Source organism: Corvus hawaiiensis, chromosome 4 (assembly GCF_020740725.1).
Source record: "Corvus hawaiiensis isolate bCorHaw1 chromosome 4, bCorHaw1.pri.cur, whole genome shotgun sequence".
Taxonomy (NCBI): Eukaryota; Metazoa; Chordata; class Aves; order Passeriformes; family Corvidae; genus Corvus; species Corvus hawaiiensis.
Genome location: NC_063216.1, coordinates 42868576 through 42889134, shown reverse-complemented (window position 1 = coordinate 42889134; position 20559 = coordinate 42868576). Strand labels below are relative to the sequence as shown.

Sequence of the window (20559 nt, the reverse complement as noted above, 5' to 3'; positions counted from 1 at the left end):
TAACATATAGGACCAATATATCTCTTCTCTTTCAAGCCCTTTTGCTCCACTTTACAGAAGGAGCACAGCCAACGACAAAGCCTACATTCTAGCTGGATATGAAGATCAGTATTAATTTCTGAGCATTTCAGACACATTTTAGGCTTTAGTCCTGGTACCTTTTCTCCTTTCTGAGGGTACAAGTCTCAAAAGTCATCATAAACCTTGGATCTGATGCTTCAGCTTACTGAGATCCTCCTTCTCCATACACCCCTTCAAGAATCCCACCGCAGCTGTTTTGAGCTTCCTATTTGACCCAGTCTGGCAGCACTACAGGAGGAAAGACAGAAAAAAGGTTTCTGAATTACAGCCACTGTTGGTTTTAAAAGCTCTACGTGCCCATAAGTCTTTGAAAGGATGCAGCTTTGACTTGTACACTGTGGTAGGTCTCACCTCTTCTAACAGTCTAAAGCACAGCCTGATTTTTCTGACAATGGAAATTTTTGCCTCATCCTTCCCCTTCAGAGATTTCTTTCACAACCCACTAGACAGCTCACAGAGAGCGTCTGCTCTCTGACATGTACAAACCTACACCTTATTTGAAAGTCTCTGGTCTCTTTAGCTGGGTTTATGCAGAGCCAGTCAAATGAGTGTAGCACAGGCATTGGTTATTGAGGGACATTCAAAAACCAGAGACAGTCTTAGCTCACTCATTAAAAATTTCTTGAACTCTTTCTCCTAAAAATTATACTTGGAAAAAACCTGAAACTGGTCTTGTCACTGCTGGGATACTTCTGCAATACAATGTATCATCAGGGAAGTAGCACACAAAATGGAGAATAAAGCAAAAAGAAGCCTTAACTTTATGTAGTTTGCCAAATCTTGTACGGAACTTGTACATTTGTTTTCTTTCTTTGACCACAGATAATCCACTCAGTGTTGTTTAAAGGCATATACTGCCTGGTCTCAGCTGCTGTGCATTCTTTCTATTTCTACTGTCTCTCAGAGCGTTATAGTAGCCAGCAAATAACAACCAACAATAATTATTCTGTTAAGGGAGCTTTCAAGTATCTATCAGTTCCCCATAAAGAAAAAGGAGATGCAGGAGAGACCTGTATATCTCTTTAAAGTACTGTTAGGGAAATTATAGAGATTCAAGAACAGCATTTCACAACTGGAGAAGTCAGAACTTCTAGTAACATAAAAAAAAAGATTATTTTTTTTTTGTCTCTTGCTTTAAAACACATATTTGCCATACTTGTGAAAAAAACCCTTCCATTAAATTCAAAGCAGTTATATGCTGTTTCTCTTCTAGGATGCACTAGGGAACCACCAAGCAGTCCCTCTGATTAGAATGGGACTATGAAAATGAGAGTAGGGACTTTGTTTAGTGTCTTAAACATGCAGGTAGGGATATTTAGGGGCTCAGATGAGGAAAATGCTGTTTTAGGTAACTACTGGCTAAGGAGTAGTTAGACCTCGTAATGGTCATCTGGTGTGTAAGGAAAGGCACACAGAATGGAGCTGTTTACTTTAAGTGTCTTTTTAATATTCTAAATATCTCAGGTATTTCTGAAAAGTATTTGTTCAGTCTGGTGAGAAATTATTTTTCTAGATATTGTGTGGCTTGTGATGATCAGAAGCAGGGCAGAAAAAGCTCAGAGACTAAATCTCTATGGTTGTGGTGCTCATAGTTTCTCTGGGAGTGTTCCTTCTAACAAAACCATGAATATGAGTACTAGAAAGGGAGAATAGTCTCCAGAGAGCTTCCTTGCACAGAAGAGCTAAAAAAACACTGAATGACTTCTATAAACAGTCTAAGGGATATAAAAAATCTAAATTGTGATAAGCCCATTTGTTACAGCGGGGATTACTGTAACACGCATATATCAAACCAGGAGTCCCGAGGAAAGGAAGTATATATGGACAGATTCGTGGTAGATGTTTCAGAGATGTTTATTTCTCCAGCCACATGGCTGGGGCTCTGCTCAGGAACTCTGCAGTCACGGGACCCGAGGGTCCTTGGCCACCCCAGGGAACACAAACCAACCCATGGGAAATGAGGCTGAGCAGGGGCAGGGAGACCCCGTGCCTCCCCCCCAGGGCCCCTCTCCCAGGGCTCCATGGCAGGGGAGGAGACCCCAACACCCATTGACCTACTTGAGGTTGTATTTAACTAAGAACTGCTGTAAAAAGCTGTCCTGGGATACGTATTTGAAGCTCTTTTTCTTCATTCCCAAAGATGAACAAAAATCTTGAGAGATGAAAGTAAACATTATTTTGGATCACTTAAAACAGTATTTCAGTTTCCAAATATCTTTCATACTTTTTAAACCTTATTCATATTTTAAAAACCTAGGTTTTTAAATATGTGATTTTTTGGATAACAACACCAAAAACTTTTGCAAAGAGATTAATTCCAATAGCTTTTCTTTCCCTATAACATTTCAGTTCGTGTTGGTCAGTGGATATTTTCTTTCCTTTTCTTTCTTTCTTTATTTATTTTACAAAAAGAGCCTTCTGTCAAAATATCCCTAGCAAGCTTTCCAACTGACCAACCCAATTACAATTAGTTGTAGCCTTATTCAACTTAAGCTGATATTGCTCCCAGCTCTGGAGTGGAGGTAATGGGAATTTTAGCTTGTTCTACTTGGATTACTGCCTTGAACTAGATATAAAGTTTCAGATTTTGCATCTGCTAGGAAAGGCAATCTTATTTTTATTAACTGTTACCTGCATTAAGCATGCACTCTCACTTTTTCAGAGAGCATTGTATAAATAACTTAAGATGTTGTCTTAATAACTAATGTGATTGCCAGGACCTGATGTATCTTGCAAAAGTAAATCTTCTCTAATGATATGAGCACAATTCCCAAGGGCTGGTTTGCAAATTGATTTTAGTAAGCTAAGGTTTTCATTTTATTTTCAGATATTATGTACTTGCTGCCAATAAAAAAGATCTGAGTTTGCTATATGTTATCCATGTTACTCCCTCAGTTTATGCTGTGTTTTTGTCACTTTTTTCTCCAGTTTATGCTAACCAGTATCACTGCTCTTTTCCTTTCACCTGCGTTTTGTGTTGCATTCTGGTGCCTGATGTGGTACTTTGTTCTGCTTTTATAACTAATGCTTAATCAATTTATCTTCTGCACTTCACTTATAATCAGTATGACAGGCTGACTTGGCACCCTGATTTGTTTATAAACTTGCAATTTTCTAATTAGAATCACATAGCAAAATGGTTCAAATACAATTTGCACAGCCAAAATATGTAAACTGAGTGTGACCTCTATGGGTATATTAGCAAATAAGGATGATATTTAATTATTTTTTGTATGAGACAAGTTTTTATTATGGCTTAAGGTCTGGACCAAACTGAGTCTTACCAGTCCTTGTGCGGGATAAGCAAGAGGGAATCCTTGCTTCTGGGGGAAGTAGATAAAATTTATTGTTGTATTACACAGGACTTTCTTAGTTATTTGCAGTTACTGTACCTGATAAAGAAACTTTCATGTAGTGTGACTCTAGGCCTCTGTGATCTCTATTGTATTGGAGTGCCAAATACTTTCATCCAAGGACTGAAATTAGCCAGCAGGCTTGGTGTTTGAGGTGAAAGCAGGTGTTTTCCTAAAGCTAAATCTGGAGTTCAGTTTGCACTTAGGCAAATATTAGTATGCTTATATTAATAAAGTTACACGTGTTTGGATACATGTTAGAAATACAGCAAAATAGAGATGAAGAAAAGATCTAAGCATTACTTTGAGGATGCAATTAACCTGGCAAAAAAGCAGATAATGACTAAAGCTTGAAGATAGATTTTCTTTATTATCTCAGTCAAGATTTTCACAGTCTGAATTTCACCTTTGTGTCTCACTATAATATTCTTAAAACATTATTCTTTATTGTAATAACAAAGTTTCCTTTCAACTCTAAAAATGGCTAGAAAGGCTACTCCTCTGTTGTTTTGTAAGCCATGTGTTTAGGATCTTGGTTCTCATTCTTATATTAGAGTTACTAAATTCCAGATCACATTGATTGACTACAGCTTGTCAGTCCAGTCTGAAGTGCCTGTGTACATGTAATCTTCCACTGCTACAGCATTCTCTGCTGTATTATGCCTGTCAGGTTGTTGGCAACCCTCTAGTCATAATCTCTAAATCTAGATGAACATGTCCTGGCTGTGGCAGAGCATTTGGTCTAGATGACATTTAAATGTCCCTTCCAACCCAAATTGTTCTATGATTCTATGAAGTGTCAAGCAGTTTGACATTTCTTCATATGGTGACTTTTAAGAGATGGCCAAACCAGTTAATAGTTTTTGGTAATGAAAGTCTGTTAGTACCCAACAGAAGGGTACTTTTATAAAATTAAGATGAAGAATATCAAGGGAATCTATATTGTGTCCAGCAGCTGAAACAAACAAACAAACAAACAAACAAGAAACAAAGGAACCCCTAAAATCCTTCCCCCTGCTTATGCTTTCTTCCTTCATCCAAACAAAGTATAATTCAATTTAATTAAAGGAATGCTCCTCCTTATACCAGTGCAACCCTTCTGCTATGATCTGGCGTGGGAGAAGAGGGGTGGGAGGGAAGTAGCTGTACAACACCCTCAGTGCAGGAAGGGTGGAAAGCCTGTACTGGTATCCCAGCTGCTCCTTAAGGCGCCTGTATGCTGAGGGGAGGCATCTCAGCACGGGGTAACAAAAATAACAGATCATTGGACAAAGCATTTGGGGCAGCTTTGAAGCTGTTGTCACTTATTTCAGGATCTCAGGATATCAGACAGGAAAAACAGCAGGGAAAGAAAGGATGTGTTATCCCATCCATTCAACAAATCTTTTCCTTCTCTGTAGTGAAAACTCCATAGAAAAATCTAAATATCCAGTAAAGAAACATTTACATTTGGCTTTGCTACCTTGCTACCTTTAGAAACCCTCACAAAATAAAGTCTAGAACTTGAGGTACACAGCTAAACAAAATACTGAAAACCTTCTTTTGAACATGTTTAAGATGACTTTTTTACTTACATGTAAAGGAATTTAATTCCTCATTAAATTTCCCTATTTTTATGGGTGTTATTTCTACTCTCAAAAGCTGATAATTTTAAAAATCTATACCCAAGATGTTTTGTGAATACCTATTTTTCTAATCAATGTTTAACCTACTACTTTAAAAAATTCAATTTTACATGTAACTTTCATTCTATAATGTTTATATCTCAGACTTTCTAGGGCAGGAAATGATAAGGAAACAAAATTCATAATTTTTTTAGGTAATACTATGTCCATTTTTACAGACAGGAGAATTGAGAAGTTAGAAAATGGTGTGTTCAAGATTTAAAAAGAATAAAGAGAGCACAACCTACCTTCATTTCCACTGAGTATCTCTTTCACAGTGTGAAACACTAGACTTGATTACCATTGAGAGCAATTATAGCTTAATTTAATAAATGAGGAAGAAGAAGATTATCAATTATGGGGGAAGAAGCCAAACCTTTTTTATTCATCTTGACATTCTGGGAAGGGAATGCAAAGCAGAGACAAAAAATGACTGCAAAGAAGCAGCCAAATCTGCAGCTATTCTAACTGGGGTTTTCAAAGAAAAAGTATGATTTGAAGTATTTCTTTCAAGAATTATAAATACTTTTTTTTTGCATGACATCTACAAAACCAGATACTGAAATCAGTATTAAAAAAAAAATCAGTATTAAAAAAAGACATTATCTGAGCATCTCGAGTGCTAACCTGTTTATAGATAGTAGTTAACTAGGAAGTGGTATCTGATTGAAGGAGTGTGTAGTGAAAATAATTAATTATCTAAAATATATATATTTTCCCTATTAGAGCATCTTCTGATTATTTTTGAAGTGCATCTTGACATTTTCCCTGTTATCCATTTACATACAGCTTTTTTAGAAATCCAGTTCATAAAGGCATGTAAATAGTCAAGGAGTTTAGAAATTATTTCCAATATAAATAGTAATTTTCTGTGCAATGTTTAGTAAATATTGATTTTGTAGCAATGCTGTATAAATACATAGTGGTCTAATTGAAAAAAAAAAGTGGGCTTGGGTTGGCACACATAGATGAGATTGTTCTAATCTTATAACAAGTATTGTTGAAGAATGCAGAAACCAAGGAATTTTAAAGTACTCATATATACAGCACAATATATACTTATACACTGTAGAGAGTGCAGCTGTTGTTAATGTGTTACAAAACTGTCCAGTCTCTGATGAATACTGAGCTATTCTCCACCAGTCAGACTGCATGTTTACAATACTCAATACATCTGGCTGACTTTAATTGCATTAGCTTTGCTGCACCAGAGGTGGCATAACTTTCATGTGAGCTAATTAGATTTGCTCAATTTAAACAGACACATTAATGCAGCTCAGCAAGGCTCAATTAAATCTGTTTTCAAAGAAAAGGCACAGTTTGAAGCATTATGGGTAATGCTATGCAAATTGCCATATTGGCAGAGAAGTTGAGTGAGTTGTTTGCAATGCCTATTGGCACAAGGCAAGTTTCTCCAGTTAGATTGTGGAGTCTAAAACAGCAAGACATGTGTTCTACGTCCTCTTTCTTGGGGCTCTTCAAAATGGTGCAGCTGCCGTTCCAAGCGAAGGAAGTGATTTGTGAGTTTGTTTAGAAAACGGACGTCTTAAGATTTCATCCCCACCTTTGTGCCCACTGATTTGTGTTTTATATTCTTTCTCTTAGTGAGGCAACAGCAGAACCTAATAATAATACATCTTCATAATGGGATTTCAGAACAATTGTATGTTCCCAGTGTTTCAAACTTATTACACTTACCATTACTCTTACCTTTTGCTAGTGCTCAAGCATAACTATCTATCAATTCATTTTTTTCAGTTATGCACTGTGACCCAAAGTGCTTAGCCTTGCAGGTTTACTTCTGAAGGGAAAGCTGCTAACAAAATGCAACAATGATGCCATCAGTGTGTCGCTAGGATCACTTTTCATTTTGGCATCCTAGAGATTGCTTCTCCTCACAAAATCAGGAAAAGAGAGCATCCTTCATGGGAACTCAGGTGTGATAAGCCTGCCCTAACTGATGCTACGTTTTCTTCTTCCAAATAAGGCATACTTATAGCAAAATAAATAGTGTAAAATTGACCGTGTTCTTTGAAGTTAGTTTTTTTTGTGCCTAGCCCGATGTCTCCAAGCACTTGCATCCCCTCTAGCTGCAGCTTCATTTATACCCAAATGAATAACATGCATTTTTCCCAAAGGGAAGATGAGCTGATTAGGCCATTAGATGACCTTGTTTACAACACAACATTGCTGGAAGATATTGTAATTAAGGGGATCACAGTAAAAGTAACCCTTTTACTGTAATGCTCCTGGTTGGGTGCAGAAAAGGCACACCATATGCTTGCTCAAGAGATCTCAAAGGCATGTTATGGACTGCTTTAATGGTTTGTGTTGTTGTGATGTGACATTTATGGAGAAGTTGATTGGTAAAAGCAGTCTCCAGTATAGGTTCTTCAGGATTTTCTAACAAATATGAAAATATTTGATCTCTAGGGTCCGAGGTGTGGCTGTTAGTGTATAGTGTATACTGTATAGTATATGCAATTCCTCACAATTTTGTGTGGGAATTTGTAACCTCCTCCACTCTCTTTTTATGTCCCTATAGAAAAATTGCTTTTTTTGAAGGAAAAGATCATAGATTTGTTAAGATTTTCTTGACTTTTGCATGACTTTGAAGGGCATTTAAGAGGACGTAGTGTATCCTCTACTGGCCAGAGAATAAGACTTATGAGCTTAAAATCAAACATTTGTGTAAATAAATGATACAGCTTAGTGTCTAAAATCAGAGCAATATTAGAGGTAGCAGCCAATTATTGAAACCCATTCTCTCATATTTTGGATACTTATACACATTTATGCCTTATTACTGGAGTAGTAATCACAGTAAATTTAAAATACACTGACACCAAGAGGTCTGAATACTGAGACCCAAGAGGGTCTCAAAAGAGTGAAAATCAGCAGTTTTATTAAACAATATATAGAAGTTACAGTCATGATGGTGTCAGACTAACCAATATGAAGCAGATTGCTCTATGGTTAGCCAAATACACAGCACAATTATATTCAACATGTCAATTATAAATAGGAAAGAAAATCCATTTCCCATGCACTTTTGCAGATTCTGTGTTCTGACAGCATATCCAGCATGGCTTTAACTTTACTGGAATTCTCCATTCATACTCTCAGAACTCATATGTTTCATTCTCAAACTGTAGATTTTGCAGAAATAAATGTTTTAAACGGAAATACAGTATTTTTCAAAGGCTTTTTTTCAGAATCACTAGAACTCCTTCCCTTGATTCAAATTCATAAAACTGACATCTGGCAGAGGGTCTGCTCTACTCTGCTGTAGCTGTCCTCTCTGAGAGCTCTCCATTAATACACATCCAGGCTATAACGTTTTCAGAATTTTTGCTGTGTCACCTCCACCTCTGGGCACTTGCCCTAAGTGATGAAGTAAGTATTGGAAAAATGTAGAATAAACCCTTTATACAACCCAGCCAATAGCCTAAAAACTGATAGACTCATCTTGCTCTTGCTGTTTGTTTTTGATTGTTTTTTCTTTTTAATTTTAAATCTCTTCTATAAAAAAATTTAAATTTACATTAATTGCTATAATAATTTGTGCATTTGAATTAAGCAGTGAACATTGTTTCCTCTTTCCTTTCCCAGTTTGGTGATTTATCTAGTGACTTCACCTTCTAAACTGCCACTAGAATATGAAAGTAACACAGTACTGGAACAAAATACTGGGTTTGAAAGAATCTTTTGGTATTGTAGATTCCAGTGTCCAGATTTCAGATCCAATGGCAACTGCTGATGTGCCAATACCTTGGAAACAGAATGCATTCTCTGAAAACCTAAAAGTTAGCTAGAGGTAATAATGTAATTAAAATTTAATAAAGATGGGAAAGAACAAGAAATTTGTGAATTAGATATGCTCATGTAGTTTGAGCTGAATATCACTCCTGAATATTTTTCTGTTCAATGTTAAAGTTTTAAATAATTTAAATAATTTTAAAATATGATTTTTGTAATAATATATGGTTTATATAATTTCTTCAGTTTATTTTCTCTTTCTGTCTAAAATATCATGCTTAGTGTGAAAAGAATTGTCCTTCACAAAACTTTGACACACAACACATGAAACCTTACTGCAGAAGGTGAGTTTGCCTATGCTTTTTACAATACTCGTCCTGGAATAACTTCAGGGAGAACATTTGAGATAAAAGGAAGTTTAATTGTATTTTATATTCTTAATTCTAAACTTGACAACATTTAAACTACATACCTATTGAACAAAAAATGACCTTTAACTAAAATATTCCCAGCTGGAAGCATTATAATTATAATGTTTATTTATTAATGTGACTTTTAATGCATAAAAATACTGTCATAGTTATAGAAAAGTCAATTAGGGCAACACTCTGGAGGAAACACTCTGAAAGGATAAAATGCAATAATAGTAATGATTACTTTCATCCAGAAGGGATCAAAATTAGATTATGAGGGTGGCATGGTGTCTCCATCTTTAAAGGCTCAGAGTACCTCTGTTTGATGCCAGTCATTATGTGATTGACTCTTCATGTTCCAATAAATATTTTCCACTATAAGGTGAGTTCATGCCCTCTCTCTTTTAAGGAGAAAAAGAGGATAAAAGCATTTGAGATGAAAAACTGTTCAAAACAGGCAAGCACTTTTGAGTCAAGGAAACTAGAATTTTAGCCTCTCTACCTTTGGATTTTTTTTAACATGTATTTGAAAGGGGAGTAGCTAAAAGTTTTGTGTTGCACTAGGTTTCTTTTCTATGACTCTATGAAAAAAAATGTCCTTGAAACATTGTTTACCTAACCAAAGATTCAATTTCAATATGCTTGTCTTTCACATTTTTTGGAGAGAAATTTCTGTGAAGAATCTCCATATGTTTTCTCTGTTCCCTTTCTGTTCTAGAAAATCTTCAGATATCTGTGGATTTTTCCTGGTGTCATAGAACTGGTGCCTATTTCAATTGCTCAACAATATTTCTTCATAGCATAGAAATGAGTCTTTTATGTAATGATGCCACTTCTTTTTTGGTCTTAAATCACAGCCCATTGGTCTTCTCTTCTGATATCAACTCCTCTTTTCATGTTATTATAAAGAAGGTCAAGAACTTACGTGCTACTCTGGTATCTGGAAAAGATGGGTAGAGAGAGGTTTTTCAGTATGACAGGCAAAGGTACAAATAGATCCAATGACTTGATTAAATAAGACGCAAGTTCCAAGCAGGAAGTACAACTACACATTGAAACAGACTTCTCAAGGGAGATTACAATGCAGTTTTCAAAATAAGATGAAACATGTTTCAAGTTCTGGTACTAATACTGTTTCTGAGGATGCTTGCCACTTGTGGTATAGAAGGTCAGACAAGACGATCACATCAATCACTTCCGACCTTCAGGTCTATTCATATGCCAACCCTCCAAATTGCCATGGTCCAAGGGTGGTGCATCATACTTATAACTGTCTCAGAGAGAAGCCTTTATGGAAACTAGACAGCTCCTCATTCATCAAATATGAAATGCAGTGGAGATTCTTTTCATATTCTATTGACAATCCTACATTTTTTTGTAATGCTTTATTCAAACACAAATTTAAAACCACTATTGTTTGGGAGAAAAATACATTAAAGCTAGGATTTGGTGGAACCAGTCTTCAAAACTAAAATAATTATTTTAGGAGCTGTGTCTTTGTGAAGCCATTTTAAGATGTGTGTGTTTTGATGTTAGTCCATTACTATTCTTGGTTATATGGTTTATAGCAGAAAACTCAAACTCTTCAAATGAAAGTATAGCATCATATTTATGCTTATCATTTTGATACATTTATAATCTCTTTTTTAAAAAAGTCCAGAGAAATAAATGAAATAATCTTGTTCCTCTGAAGTCAAGGATTCCATTGGTATCTAATTGTTTTCTACTTTACAAGCCACATTGTTCTATTCTCTATCATATTGGGTTTATTACAGTATTTTAAAAAAACAAGCTGGTATATTTAAAAAGTGTAAGATTATATTTTAAATTCAATTTTCACAAAGTAACATATGAAATTTTACTGACCAGATACTTATGAGTTTGTTGGTCCTGACTATTTTTTGAGTGGTATGAGCTATCCAGAACTAGAAAAATTAAATATTTTGCTTTTTTGTTTGTTTTTTACTGTTGTTGCAGTCAGGACAGTCTAAAGTTTATGCCTAATGGGAAGGTATTTGGATTGGTGACCATGCAACATGAAACCAAAAGGAGACAGACTGAACAGTAATAACAATTAAAATATTTATTTATTTATTTAGCTGGCAATTTATTTGTTTATTTATGAGCTGGTTGAAGAACCCTGAGCCTAAAAACCTGTCTGGTTTCATAAGAAATTTTCCTCTCTGAAGAAGAATTAAAAGCATAAGGAAGAAACTGTGGGCTTTTCTAAGTAATTTTCTTTTTTAAGTGTATGTGTAGATGGAATAGCTGGCACCTTTGGAGAGGTGAGTTAAAAACACTTTCTCATGTACTGTGCCTCCCTTTTCAAAGCATTTTTTATGAGGTTTTTTGCTTGCAGAAGCACATCTTGAGTTGGTGTGTATTTGCATTGGCCTTTTCTGGATATAGTGCCACAAGCCTGCTCCTAAAATCTGTTGGGATCAATATGACATATGCTACATATCTCCTTAAGAAGTGTAGAAATTCTGTGAAAGCTAATTCAAGAAGCCATGAATATGGGAAATTTTATCTACTACACTGGTTAAAAAAAAGTATAAGTTTACATATAGATGTAACATTTTATAAAGTGAATGTGATTCAGGAACTCACATATGCGTGTAATTATTGAAAGCAGCTGATTTTGCTAACTGAAAGCAGTTAACTGGGTGCAGATGTGCTCCAAGTGCATGTACATAAATGAATTCTGTTTGGAGAAGTGGAGGAGTTTAAACTCTATTACCACGAACAGTTCAATTTTCAAAATTTCACAGAAAAATAGAATCCATCATGGTAGAAAGAAGCATTCCCTAAAGAATCATTGTTGTGACAATTCACATTACTTGCTTTTAGAGACAACAGTTGTGCAAATGCCAGATACAATGAATCTCGGATGTTAAATGTACACTTGAGAGTTCCTAAAGACTATGCTAACACTTTAAGACAATTTGCTATGTATATGAGTATATAAAGAAAGCCTCATTTGCACAGACTCATTCTCTGAAAAATGGATTGAACCAATTATGTATTACGCTTTTAGAGACATTTTTGTTTAATATTAATTATGATTTTGACATAACACAACAAATGTCTCCTGGCCTCTATACAACTTATTTTAGAAAATAACATAATCAAAAGTAATATTTAAAGTAATATAGTTCCAGTAAATTGAATACCATTAAATTATTCCAATAATGTATAGTAGGAAAACTTATACTTTTGCAAACAGTTGCATAAATGTAAGTTTCATCCTAGAAGTTTTACTGTTCATTTTGCAAGCAGAGCTACTACAAATATTTAAATGTAAAATGGCCACATTTTTAATGTCTGGTGATGTAGACTGTATGCTAGAGGCTACTTATTCTTGTGAGTGGTTCCACAAAAATTAAAAGGTCCATCCTCAGGAGTAAGCTCATAAAGACCAGGACCACCTCCAACAATGCCATTCCTTGAATATTTCAGTTTGCAAGGTGTCAAGCTTCTAAGTAATTTCTCACTTATGCTGTGACCTTATAGCACAAGAGACATGCCAGATTTTCTGAACTCTGCAGATCTTATACCACTCTAGATACCATCAATGAATTGCTTAGGACATAAGTTTAAAGAAGAACTCGTATAATTCCCTAAATACTCTGCAAATGACGAGAGGGATATTTGAGGTTGCCTAGGCTGAAATGAACTGAACTCATCTAGCATATGTTCCAGAGTGGAGGCCTGTTTGCTTGAAGAAAGTATTTTCAAAGCAAAGTTGCTGCAATTTTTTCATGTATGTTTCATGAGAAATGTCTTAAATCAATGCCTCACCTGATTTTAGAAGGACAGGCTCTCTGGATTAGATTTATATGTTTGTTACAAATTCAAACTATGGTATTTCAAGTGGTAAATGGCAAGTTATTATCTTAAAAATCATGGGTAGATAACTTCGTGTGGAACAGAATCCAGTTGGACAAACAAAAGTTATGTCATTATTAATAACAGTATCAAACAGACAATTTGTGACATGTTGCAGTGATACCAGTCCATTATATGTTACTATTTATAACTACAAATTATTTTCCAAAACAGCCAAGATGAATTATTCATAATTTAATTCCTTCATGCCAGTATCAGCAGGAGATGCCCAGAAGCTGGAGCGGGATCACAGATCAGCAGGAGAGCACCTGAAGAGCAGCACAAAGGAATTCCAGCTACTCCAGCCAGCGAGTTGGCTTCATTGCGGGGCCCAACTTAAACGGTTCTATGCAAATGCACACAGCATGGGGAATAAACAACAGGAGTGAGAGATGTGCACATGCCTGCAGGGCTACAGTCTTACTGGAATCATGGAGACATGGTGGGATGGCTCCTATGACTGGAGTACTGGAATGGAAGGATACAGGCTTCTTTTGAAGGACAGGCAGAGGAGATTAGGGCAGCAGAACACAGTGTAATACTTGCTGAACTTTTTTCTGAGTGAACAGGAGACAATCTCCTGGCACATCTTTTTCCAATTCTGGAGTTATACTGGCCAAAAATTTCTGGGTTCATGTTGTTGCATTCAGTGAATCAGCCATGTGTTATATTGCATGAATAAAGCTAAAATTCTGCAACTCTTAGCCTCATGAGTGATCCTTGCTAGCATAAACCTCATAGATTAAATGCATACGTGCAAGCAAAATTTACATTCCTTCGTGCCTGTCTGGGTTATATGACTGTGCCTCTTGCTTTTGAAGTAGTCTTCATCTACCATCAAGGAAAACCTAGTGTAAGAGAAATTGCACAAAACTCTATAATAAGGCCCTGTGTTCACTGACTCATGACTTTGCCAAGCTACCAGATATGCTCAGTACCTTTGCTGAACTCTTTATTTGAAAAAGTATAGTTTTTAGGTATTCTTAGTGTGTAACCTGGTGTTTAAACAAGTTTTGTTTGTTGCAGCCCTTAGAAGAGAAGCTGCAGTACTTCAGTACTGGGAAGACTTCATGAACTTTGGAAGACAATTTGCTTCCATGTCATGAGTTTCGTTTTTTTTCTCATGCATAAAAAATATTGTTCATATTTTCTTAAATTATGATCCCTTAAAATGATCTTTTCATAACTACAGTGAGTAGTTTTTAGTCTGGCAGTCAATTTTCTGCAGTTTTCTTTGATAGAGAACATGACCCTTTTCTTTGTAGCCTGCACAAAGAAGACTGCATCTCCAGGAACAAATGCATATGCTCCATCTGAGGGCTGCAGAAGCAGAATAGGGCATTATTTGAAGTTTCCTTTTACAGGAGTAAGAGGTCATAGAATCTGACTAATGAGACCCATTCCTTTGTATAGCAGGGAACAGAGACCATCATTCCTGAGTCTCCAAGAACTCCTCTGACTAAAGAGAGGTGTGGGACTACGGCGCAGCAGGGCCAACAGCTCATCCCTACAGCTCCCACTGTCATTATCAGTGACAGTAGGGATAATATCATGTTCCACCATGCCTCGTAACACCTAGAGAACGAGAGTGTGGTATCAAAACATGGAATCAATATTTTTCCAATTGGTAGGGGAAGCCATGATGCCCTTTAGCTGATGAGGATCCTCACTGAGGACAGACAGGTTGTGCTTCCTACCCCAGTGTGCTAAAGTGTTGTCTTGGTGCTGGCATTTGTGTGCTTTGCATTTAAGGCAGGACTAAAACAAGACTGAGATTTTAGTGGGGGCTAACAGGAAAAGTTACCAGCAGAACCCATAGATGTGTACATTTTCAGTACCCATATTTTTAATACATAAGCACAGCACTTTTTTCTTTTTTTCCCTCCATTACCCAAGCCTCATTCAGATTACAGTGCAGAATGAACTGTTAATAAATCAGGTCATGCACTGCAAGAGGCTTTCATGGGACCTCTGTCTCTTCTGCTGCAGAATTTGTGAGCTGGGTGGTTTATCAGATAGTGTCACAGAGTTTTTCCCTGTTCCTTCATTGCACACCCTGGCAATTGTGATTTTTGAAAACTTGTACTTAACTATGAACGATAACTGTTGGTTAATAACTACCTCAGTTGTTTCTGAAATCTATACTTTCTTGTCAGGTCTTTGTTTAAATTGATCAGTAAGTTCAAAAATGGACAAATGTGACTGTGTGTGCACAGACAGGAACAAAAACTTGTCTTAGAAAATTAGGCTAAAATGATTTCTTGGTTGTTATGATTCACTGCTACTTTTAAAAAATCAGATTGCTCTTCTGCCTTTAAAAAAAATAAAGAGAACCTTACATTAACTGAAATTTGTTTCTGGCTACCCAAAAGTGATATTTGATGCTCAGAAGAGTTGAGGTCAAGGTTTGCTAATCAGGTCAATAAGAACCCTGCTTGTATATAAAGTGTAAAAATTCACTCTTAAATTAAAGTCAACATTTTTGCCTCTATTCCATTTATTCCAGGTTCCAATTAATAAAATGAGAAGAATAGTATCATCTTTAGCTTCCTTAGAGACTTGTGATAAAGAAAAATATATTACATATAAAGGAAAATGAACAAACAGGGTCAAATATCCACTTCTTGCCCACAAACATACAAAACATGTTCAAATCTCCACTTTATAGAAAAACTGACTTCTCTGGGGACTGGGAAAAAAGTTAAAATTCCAAACAGACCACATATTTCATGCTTCTTGTAGGAAATAAAAGCATAAAGAGAAATAAAAATGCTTGTTTGTTTTACTTATAGCCAATGTTCTTCCCAGAAAATCTCCAAAATACACTGGATCTTAAGATCCTGAGAATGACAGCTCATATTCCAATAGTTTCTCATATGAGAGACCATTCAGACAGGGACAGCCAGTGCTTGGAATCTGGGAACTAGGTGGCTTGGGATTTGGTTCTGAAACTCTGAAGTGCTCTGCTCCATGGCAGGGAGAGTGTAAGAGAGAAGAGTCCAAGTTTAGGCTTTAAAAGAGGACCAAAATGCATTTAAATTCTTTGGGCTGCACATTATGTTTCAAACATTAACCTGCTGTGTGACACAGCTCCATGTTTGAACAGCTTCTTCCACTTAGAGAGTAGGTTTTGAATTTTGTTTCCTCATCTCCATAATGTCTTTCCACTCCTTCAAAGCTGATGGCCGGTCTCCTTGGCAAAGTGTGTGTGCTGTGTGATCCAGAGCTTTGAAGGTGGGGTTATGTCAAATCCACAGGTGGGGAGTTTGAGCTCCAACAGCAGGCAAGCAATCAGTGGGTTTCTAGGGTTTGTATCAGAAAGCTGTCTTCTGGGCTGTTTCATCAAAAGAAACTAACATATTTCTCTGAAAAATTAAAGTTTCTATAATTTAGCTTTTTTTTTTTTCATTTTCCCATGAAAACCAGTGTCACCAGAGAATTCCAATTGATTCTCTTCACATTTTGGTATCCAAATACAGAAGGAGTTTGATGTTATGGAGCTCTGAGATGAAACTGAAAATGGGAAAAAACGAACAGACTAACAAAATTGACAAAAGACCTACTAACCCTGCTGTTTTACCTATGAAGCTGCAAAGTGTCACTACGACACATCACCACTCCTGGAGTTGGATCAGGTATTTCTATGATGACCTCCCACTCCACGCTGTGCCTAGACTAGGATTTAAGGCACACACCCCCATCCAAGCTGTGTTTAAACTCCTACAGTGCTGGGTTGGGGTCATAGCTTTCAAAATCCTTGTTTCCCAGTCTGTGGATCCTGTGAGCCTCAGGAACAAGCTTTATATCCTCACGTTTCCATCCTTAGAACAGGCTCACCTAAGGCTCATTCTACGCACAAGGGGATTTGTGATGAATTTTCCATGCTGCTTCTTATGGGTGAGTGATATTTCCTACCTACCCTTTATAGCACCCTGTTCTCAGCTTCAGATTTACTTGCCTGTCACTTTGCAAGTTGTGAAATGACCAACACATTCCCTCTTGACCAGTCAAACATCTCGTTTTTCTAGGGAACATAGTCTGTAGGTAGCTGAAAATTTGGTCTAAAAAAAAAGATAATTAACATCTAAAAGAAAAATAATTAATATTTAATCATTTTCTGAGAACGCCACTCAACAAAAGCTTATTGTTAACTTCAAGTGGAGTAGCCACCTCCCTTCTCTTGACCGCATAACCAGCAGCCTTTGGGGTCCTCTAAGTAGTCCACTCTCAATCATTTGAGAAGCAACATGTGGCAGCTAGGAGGTAATGATATATGGGCAGCGCTTGTAGAAAGTTTCTTGCTTACTGGCAATGCCCAAAGCGAGTTTGCTCTGAGCCTATATGCTCTATGATCACCCTCAATCTCAACTGCAAAGACACACAAATGAGTGAAGTTAGGTACTTCAAAATGAAGCCCAGGTTTGAGCAATGCTGAGAGAGGGCACGACGCCCTCTCATTCCCATTTGGGGCAGGAAGCTGATGGAGGTCTTGATAAAATCCAAAGACTTCCATTCAGTCCATGCTAGAAACCACTCCTGATCAACCATGTGTAGCTGGTTGTTACGAAGTTGAGTAATTACAGCAGTTTCCACTGAAAAGCAGAGCAATGAAAGGAGAACGCTTTCATCCAAGCACACATACAGCACTCAGAAACATCAACAAGAATGAGGGAGACAAAATCAATCACCAGCTGTCGTCCTCTGTGGCTAGTGCCTTCCTATCTGGAGTAGTCTCCTTTTGCAAAAAAACAATATAAAATTCATTAGGAGGCTTTTATTACAGACACCATATATCACTAAAGAAGATTTGCATTTCATGGCCAGCCTTGTCCATTATTACATTCTGGACAAGACTTCATCCTGTAGCTATTTTCTAAGAAAACTCACTGAAGTGAGTCCCAGGAAAGATGCAGGTGGAAAAATATCTTGATACTGAGCTGATTTATGTGCAGTACATAAAGGGGCTTACTAGAAGACTGGAAAGGGACTTCACAAGGAGATGTAGCAACAGGACAAGGGGAAATGGCCTTAAACTAAAGGAGATTTAGATTAAATATTAGGAGAAATTCTTTACTATAAGGGTGGAATTGGGACAGGTTGCTCAGAGAGCATCCCTGGAGGTGTCCAAGACCAGGTTGGATGGGGGTCTGAGTAACCTGGTCTAGCGGAACATTCCCTGCTCACACTGGCGTGATTGGAATTAGATGACCTTTAAGGTCCCATCCAAACCAAATTATTCTACAGTTCTAGAATTCTATATATGTGGATTAAGAATTAAGCATGTGAATTTTGTTCAGACTTAAGATGTTTGGAGCACTCACAAAGAGCTGTGGGTAACTCTAAGGTCTTGACAAAAATCTTAGAAGTTTAAGATCTTAAAAATCATAAAAATTGTCAAAGAAATTATTTCAAGACTGAGACAGTGCTAAGCAAGCAGTAGATGAGTGGATGCTTTCAATAATGGATTTAAGAACTGTACATCACCACACTCAAACAGTACCATAAAACTGATTCACAAGAGAAGGCAGGGTTCCTGCAGAAAACAATTGTGTATTATGAGGAAAGATGCCTGGGTTTTCATTCAGTTATACAAAAACAGAGAGAGTGAATTTAACTAAACAGACAGTTTCTAACTTCTGAGTGTTTGAATTTATAATTTACACAATATTTTCACACAACTTTTTCACTTTTTTTTTTTTTTTTTTTTTAAGTATTAACAGCCCAATTCTGCCAGACTTGGAAGAGTACCTAGAAGCAGAGGATTTGTATCACTGGGCTCCAGAAGATAATTCACTTTTGCAAAACATTTTGGAGTTGCATGCATTTACATAAAATTTTAGAAACAGATAAACTGATATTTGCATTCAACCAGAGGCTTGGAGGAAGTTAGTCATGGAAGCATTCTCTTTTTTCTTGTTCTGAAAAGTTAATATAGTTTTCAACAGTTTTAAAAAATAGAAATGTGTATATGCTACTACATGCAAAATAAATATGCAAAGGGTTTAATTTTTAACAAAGTGTTCTTCATATTAGCAGTATAATGTATACCCCATTAATTATTTTATTATACTTACATTTAAAGTTGTAAGTAAAATGCTAAAGGACAAAAATTCATTTATAAGTTAATAAAGAATAACACTTTTTTTCAGTACTATTATTGTAGGAGAAGAGGAAATTGCTGTAAGAAAATGAAGTGCCTGGGGCATAATGCTCAAATATTGTATGAAGCAGAAAACAAATTATCTGACTGGAGAAGATGGCAGCACAGAGTAGTGTGAGTACAGATATCTGTGAGTTCCTTTCTATAAGCAGTACTTTGGCTTGAATAAATGTCTTGTACTGTCAAATCTCACTACTATGAGTGTTTTATATGCCCCATTCTAGTCTAGGCAACTTATTGAGGTTAATGGCCAATACAGTCACTATTCCTTATGCAATAAATGACTTTATTTCCATCTTTAGATTCTCTGAGGAGTAACACAAGCATAAAGGGTATTTTCAGCATATATGAAATACAGTTCTATTAGAGGGCTTAACTAAATTATGAGCTTTTAAGTAGAAAAGCTGCCAGTTCTGTAGGACAATGCCTTCTATATTTTTGAATGTAACAAAACTATAAAGCTGCAGGTTTCTTTCTAAAAGGTTAAACCAAAAATCCACAGCTGTGCACCTCAATAAAACACAAAGGTGAAAAACAAATTATATAAAGATTTCATGTGAGAAAACAGGTGCTCCTGAAATCTGGGCATTTCAGGATATGCAAACTTTGAAAGGAAAAAACTCTTTCAATATCTCCTTAAAACGACTTTATTCATTCACATATTTATATGAAGAAATGTTATGACAACCATACAAGAAGATAATGACAGGACTTTTGAAGTAACCTTTATACTGGTAGGTTATTATAGCCAGTGTTTCTATATTTGGATGCAAATACCAGCTGAACTACTTTGCAATTCAGTAACTTCTTATGGCCTAATTTCTAAAGAGAAAATGGGTTACATAACATAGCAGCAGGAAATAGAACTTGTCCGTGCTTTCATTTTTATTAATTTTTGTGTCAGATAAGTCCCAGGATTTTAAATTAATTACTAAAGGTTTGAATGTTCTGTGCAACCCTTTTTTACATCATTTAGTCGTGACTGTCATTCAAAGTTTTGCATCTAGACCCTATAAAAAAACAAGCACAGTCTATATTCAGACACAAGGAAATTTTGCAGAGTGGTTGTAGACATTGCTTCTATTTAGCCTGCTGTTATTACAACAGCTAGTGGTAGTAATGCATGGGTAAGCAGCACTAACCAAATGCATCTAGAGTATACTCGTGGGTGTCAGGAAGAGGCAGTCAGCAGACAGTACTAGCTGTCCCATCTACAATAAAAACTGCATTTAGTATTTTCC

The 20559-nt window shown here is 36.4% G+C and overlaps 1 long non-coding RNA gene across 1 annotated transcript in view; it reads left to right on the top strand.

Annotated features, from left to right (window-relative positions):
• Positions 1-13812, top strand: part of LOC125324298 — a 43578-nt gene extending 29766 nt beyond the window's left edge. The window contains exons 2-3 of the long non-coding RNA XR_007202915.1: positions 9140-9201; positions 13372-13812. This is a non-coding gene — a long non-coding RNA (uncharacterized LOC125324298). The remainder of the gene's footprint in view (positions 1-9139; positions 9202-13371) is intronic.
• Positions 13813-20559: the final 6747 nt, after the last annotated feature.